General features: G+C 34.4%; 1 non-coding gene across 1 annotated transcript; it reads right to left on the minus strand.

Moving 5' to 3' along the window:
- Window positions 1-475: 475 nt before the first annotated feature.
- On the minus strand, window positions 476-548 carry TRNAF-GAA (transfer RNA phenylalanine (anticodon GAA)). Its single transcript has one exon. It is a non-coding gene; the product is annotated as a tRNA-Phe (tRNA).
- Between the last annotated feature and the right edge of the window lie 6,229 nt (window positions 549-6,777).

A 6,777-nucleotide genomic window follows, 5' to 3' on the forward strand; every position in this document is an offset into this window, starting at 1 on the left:
AACATCGTCTAATTTCATTGGTGGTCTACTTTCATATAGGAGTGTAATTTTTAAGTAAGTGATATTATTTTTATAACCACTGATAAATTATTATAATAATATTTTTTATAATAAATAGATAAGGATAAATTAACCAAACAGTGCCATCTTCCGATATTACTTAAAAGCTGCATAACTAACAAAAGCGACATCATTTCATAAAAATTTTCTACTCGCTTATAGATGTCGTGATTATTTTAAAGCTTATATTCAAATACTCAAATTTGTAATAATCTAATAATAGTCGATTTTATATTATTTCTCATTTACAATGGCTTATTATTTATTGTCTATAAAATAATATTGCAATTTATAATACTCCCGATTTTTGTAGAAGAATCACTGAATAATAAAATTCATGGGTAAAGAGTAGGTATTACTATAATAAATAAATATGGACACATAAAATGGTATTAAAAAAAGTGCAAAAGAAGGCTGCCGAAACCAGGGATCGAACCAGGGACCTTTAGATCTTCAGTCTAACGCTCTCCCAACTGAGCTATTTCGGCTGATAGAAGTCGTTTCCATAACTATTTATATAGGCTCATTTTAAATTATTAATAATATTTTTTTCGTGTTTTTTATGATAAAATATAAATTTATAAATGAATGACTGACTTCAAGGCGATAATAATATTATATTTTTATGTTGTGAGATTATTAGAATAATAACGGAATAAGATAATAAGTAAGTATTACAATTCATGATTAGATATTATTGTCTACTTACAATCAACATTGTTCGAATCCCTCAGTCAAGGGTTCCCAGATGTCCTCATTTACGCGGATCAGTCCTCTTTTTGAGGTCAGTCTCCGGTATTTCTTTTCATTTTTATCGAAAAGTTGCGTAATACCTATGTCCTCTTTTTCCGCTATGAACATTTTATGTTTCAATTTTGTAAAAACGATTGACGAAATATTTTTTTTTGAAAAAATATTAAAACTATAAATTAGTCATAAATCTGTATGCGGAAAAATTGAAAACTTAATAAACTAAATTTTAATAATAAAAATGACCATAAAATATAATGTAATAATAACGTAAATATGTAACAAATTCAGATTTAACTTAAGGGGGGACATGCTCGTCGAAGGTCAAAATTGAGTTTTTATTGTATTTTCAAACCATGATCCTGGACACTCCTTAAACGTTGTAGATGATCAATTTATATAATTTTGAAGCCTTATTATCCTTTATAGTTATTTTAAACATTTGATGACTGCATGAAGTATTTTTGTTACATAAAATAGTATTCTTTTAAACCTCTCGCTCTAATGTTTTAGAATATAGTCATATTTTGGTACAGAACTGTGCAGTGGTGTTAAGATTTTTTACATTTATTAATTTTTAAACGCATTTATAAAACCATTAGTATAATTTATTACGAGATAATTTTTGTAAAATATTCACGATAAAAAATTATTTTGATAATCTCTGTGATCCCAAATTTGACAAGAATTAGGCATTTTATTATTCAAAAAATCGGCAAGAATAACACATTTGAAGATGATTTTAAAGATACTTATTATAAGCTATGTTTTTGACCATTCAAGTGTGATAAACATCTTATGAATAATGATTGCTTTATAATAATTATTGACCTAAGGATAAGGTAGTGTTTTTTTGAAATACGCCATTTCTTTTGTCATTCCCTAGTAGTTAAGCTACAACATACGGCCGTAGCCATAAAATGACAAACTCTAATTAAAGTAGGGAGTAAAATTATGTTAACGCGCGTGTTTGAACATGTACCTAACCGAATTTTTTTTTATTTTTTTTTAAACGGTACATGTTCAAACACGCGCGTTAATATCATTTTACTCTTTACTTCAATTATAGTTTGTCAATTTATGGCTACGGCCGTATGTTGTAGCTTAATCACTGGGGAATGACAAAAGAAATGGCGTATTTCAAAAAAACACTACCTTATTCTTAGGTCAATAATTATTATAAAGCAATCATTATTCATCAGATGTTTATCACACTTGAATGGTCGAAGACATAGCTTATAAAAAATATCTTTAGAATCATCTTGAAATGTGTTAATCTTGCCGATTTTTTGAATAATAAAATGCCTAATTCTTGTCAAATTTGGGATCACAGAGATTATCAATATAATTTTTTATCGTGAATATTTTACAAAAATTATCTCGTAATAAATTATGCTAATGGTTTTATAAATGCGTTTAAAAATTAATAAATGTAAAAAATCTTAACACCACTGCACAGTTATGTACCGAAATATGACTATATTCTAAAACATTAGAGCGAGAGGTTTAAAAGAATACTATTTTATGTAACAAAAATACTTCATGCAGTCATCAAATGTTTAAAATAACTATAAAGGATAATAAGGCTTCAAAAGTATATAAATAGATCATCTACAACGCTTAAGGAGTGTCCAGGATCATGGTTTGAATATACAATAAAAACTCAATTTTGACCTTCGACGAGCATGTCCCCCCTTAAGATTCAGACTTAACAATTTTTTTTAGTTTTAAATGTTTTCAAATGGGTACATATTTATTAATTAATACAGTTGACATTGTAAATTATCCAAAAAAATGTCTTAAATTGCAAGCTTCGTATTTTTCCGCGAGGTGCGTCTGTTGGTATAAGCATCCCCCTTAATGACGATACTTTGCTTAAGGGAGACCCTACACTCTGGCATACACTTGGATAAGCATCTTAGATTCTTCAAACACATACATATCAAAGATAAACAAGCTAGAATAGCCAAGGCAAGACTCAACCGATCACCGGCGCTCCTAACTACGTCAGAGGAACGACTCTCCACAACGACCTATAAATAGAACCCTTAGCAGACCATATACAAAAACTAGCAATAAAATTCTACTCCTCCATGACAAACTACCCCAATCCATCAATCAGAAACCTAAACGACTATGACGTAAACGACATCACTGAATACAACAGACCACGAACCATACTAAGACGCAACCCTCCACAACCACCGTAAAATCAATGAACGAACCATTAAAAATCTTTTCTAATTACAGATCCACAAACCCAAAGCAGCATCATTAGACGCCAACAATCCCTGAAGACCAAAAACATCCAGGACCTTCCGACACCTCTTATGCTTTCAGATTCTCAGCAGACAAGGACGACATACCCAACCATGAACCACCAACAATCAGGATCTACCAACACTACCTCTACCATCAGAGCCCAGTAGTCCAAGACGATCAACGCAGCTACGAACTACTAATACAACTTTCCCTTTCAGAAAAAATCACAGCGGTAAGGGTTTTTGGCCGAGAGTATTGCACACCTTACTCTCGGAGTTTTTCACCCCACCGCGGTTCACATTTCACGTTTCACGAACAGGTTTTAACTGGTTACCTGACAAAGTTATCTTCTTCTTCTCATTCGTCTTCGCTTCGAGGTGGTGGATTGGTGTACGCCTGAAATCCAAAAACTCGCAACAACCTTCCCAACCCTCATGTCGAAGTCAAAGGACCCAGATGCATCACCAAGGGCTCGGTCGGGCAGCATGACGACTGTCACGATGGGAACAAACGCAGAAGCGCGGTCGGTGCGGTGTCGGCGAGAGGGTGGCTCGAGACCGAGAGGATGTGAAACGAAATTAGCATTTAAAATCAATTCTAAAACAACACCCTTGCAGTTGGATGCATGAACCTCTTACGGTCCTCCTCAAGAACCAAGAAGGATGCGGGACTAGTCCAGGTGCCCTGAAACCGAGGAATATCAAAAGTCAAGGAAGTCTGGCATACTTTTAACTTAGGTATAATTCATAATAAAAAAAAACGCATTTTTATCGAATATGCGGTGATTTTCGGACTGCGGCGTGACGTTGTGGTTTTTTATCATTCCGGTCGCGTCGCTTGCAGTTCCGGTCGTCGAGACCATAAAAAGATTGTAATAGCCATTCAAATGTCGTTTCTTCAGAAACAGAAGTTTTTTCTTTCGGCCACCCGCGAGTGTCTGGAAACTGCACACGTCAAACTCATCAAAAACTGTGACTAATCAAATTTAATTTCCGACTTCATTTAAAATAGACTGAATGAATTATTATTGGTTTTGGCTATTTAGTCATAATAATTAATCGAAGGATTTTCCAGTATATTCGTGACGGTTTACTTGAGCTCGGAGAATAATTGTTAATGTTCCCCTAATTACGATGTACGTATTAATCAATGATTCTGGTCAAAAATAAAAAAAAATATTTAGCTGTCTCTAATACCCTATCCATCCAAAATTTTCGAATGCGATGTTACGCCAGATGGCGTGCGAAACGTATAATTGCGTTCATGGAGATTTTGTATATAAGCGTCTCGCCGAATCCGAGTACAGAATGTCCCATCTACCATAAGTTTAGCGAACCGATTGCAAAATTTGCCAGAGTCGATGTTTGACAGATTGCAACTGACAGCCGCGTTTGTTGATAATTGTCAAATGTACTTGTTTTCTTCCGTATTTCATTATGATTCAGTGAATTATTTTGATTATTGTCTAATGGTATTATCTATTTTACATATTGATCCTATAATTAGCGCTTCATTTTATTCAATCATGACTGCTTTATTTATACTAAACTTTGCTTTCGTAGATGAAGCTAATCTACAATGCCGCAAATTTCGTAAAAGCGGCGACGCTTTCGAATTCAAGAGTTTCGTTAGCAAATACACATCAGACGCAGATTCATGAAAATCTAATAAATATAATATTATATTTTTAACAACTCAATTCACATGATTGTGCTGGAATCGATTTATGCACAATAATTCTATGGTAGGTAGGTATACTATCACGATAACCATTTACTTTTATTTGTTTACCCTCCACGTTAAGAGATTTCCTACAAATAAATATTGTAATGATTATATATTTATTCAATAACGTTTATTCGGCATTCAAATATACGGTATATGTATATACTAATAATCACGTAGCAATGCACGAAGCGTGCAGTGTGGCCATTGCGATACTATAGTGTGCGTATATTCGCTAGGATATGTCACCTAGCACTTAGCCACCAATGTAGCCTTAGAGCGGAATGCAGAAATTTGTCATAACTAAAATTTCCTTAGCAGAAAACACTATGCAGAAACACTGTCCTTAGTTAAGATCATTTTTATTGAAAATAATACCATATTTAAAAATTCTCGTTAGGTAAATTAGGTAGATTATTTTATAATTGTTAAACGATGACAAAAATATGACAACTGCATTTTATAAATGCAATAACTATAAATACATATTAATATTTAATTATAATACTCTTATGTTTCCGTTATAAGTCATTATACGTGATTCCACAGGCACCACAAGATTTTTTTTTAACATGGTAACACTAGCATCAAGTGTCATTCTTCATCTGGTATTTTGTATTTCTGCGGGCTGGCGTATAAAAATAAAATAATATTCTGCAAGTACATGCCAAACGAATTAACACTATCAATATCCATATTGAGATACATTGTTAAATGAATTTGAGTGTATGGACTGTGTTATAGACATGCGAATTTATTTTGACAGCAGCTGTCAGTAGTAAAAGGTAATACAGAAGGGGGCGTGTTCATAACATAAGTAGTCTATGGTTAAGGATTCCTTAACTCTATACTCAGGATTGTCTATAGTTAAGTCATGCTTTTCGGCGACTTATCCTTAGGAACGAAATCTTAGATTGTGCATTCCGCTCTTAGCCTTAAGGTTCCCCTAATTACGATGTACGTATTAATCAATGATCCTGGGCAAAAACAAAAAAATGATTCAGCCGTCTCTAATCCCGTAGCGGCCGGAGGATAGATTGATCGCAAAGGAATAAATATTCTTTATTTTACATGCAACCTTGGAGTTCCATACCATTTAATTAAGGTGATTCATCAGTGAAACGGCAAATAATTTTCAACCATAGGCGCGACGACGTTTTGCACTCGCTCCCATTCGGAGAGAGAATGTAGAGCTGGAAACACGTAATTTTGCTTCGTGATGGCGACGGCCGTAATAATTCTTAAATCGTGTAAATATGACTTAAAACGTTACCCATTTACTTTAAAAAGAAAACATGTCAATGAATATATTATTATTGTTACTGATAAAACAATAAACAGAACATTAAATGGACACATGTTGGATTTATAAGACAAATTATATTTGGTTTGACATGCCTCATTTGCACCCGCGACCCGCAATCCGCGCATCGCCTAGCGACGATCTTTTTAGACCGTATCTCAACTGAGGTATGGCCTTAAGGGAACACTACTGTTCCGTCCGATATGTCCATGCGGAGGGGAAATACAGGATGCCAACCACATCCTCTGGGAATGTCTGAGAATGTGCTCCGAACAGGAGGAAATGTTCAACTCGGTCCAACTATCTGTTGGGGCCATCGGCCCGTCCGACTTGGTTGCTACAAAGGCCAATTATCTTGCTTTTAAAAAAAATGGTCTTAGTGCGGGCGTGAAGATCTCTCCACATAATTTTTGTTGTCCTTTTTATTAGCTTCGTTTTCTTTGCTGTATACAAAACAAACTTCATTTTCTTTACGTAATTTCCATGTGTTTTTCTCTCCCTGCCACTTTGCATTAAAATAAACTCATTAAACTCAGTCAGAGCTAACTTTAAGCGTAGCAACCTAAGTCTTGGGCATCTTCTCCCAGGACACCCCCAGTCCAATTGTTTCAGATGCTTCACATCACCAATTATTGTAGGGTCCCGCGATACGCTCGATTAAGACCGAGTGTGGTGCG

This window comes from Rhyacophila brunnea, unplaced genomic scaffold (genome assembly GCF_057557595.1).
Source record: "Rhyacophila brunnea isolate RB1 unplaced genomic scaffold, BYU_Rbru_1.0 scaffold_17, whole genome shotgun sequence".
Taxonomy (NCBI): Eukaryota; Metazoa; Arthropoda; class Insecta; order Trichoptera; family Rhyacophilidae; genus Rhyacophila; species Rhyacophila brunnea.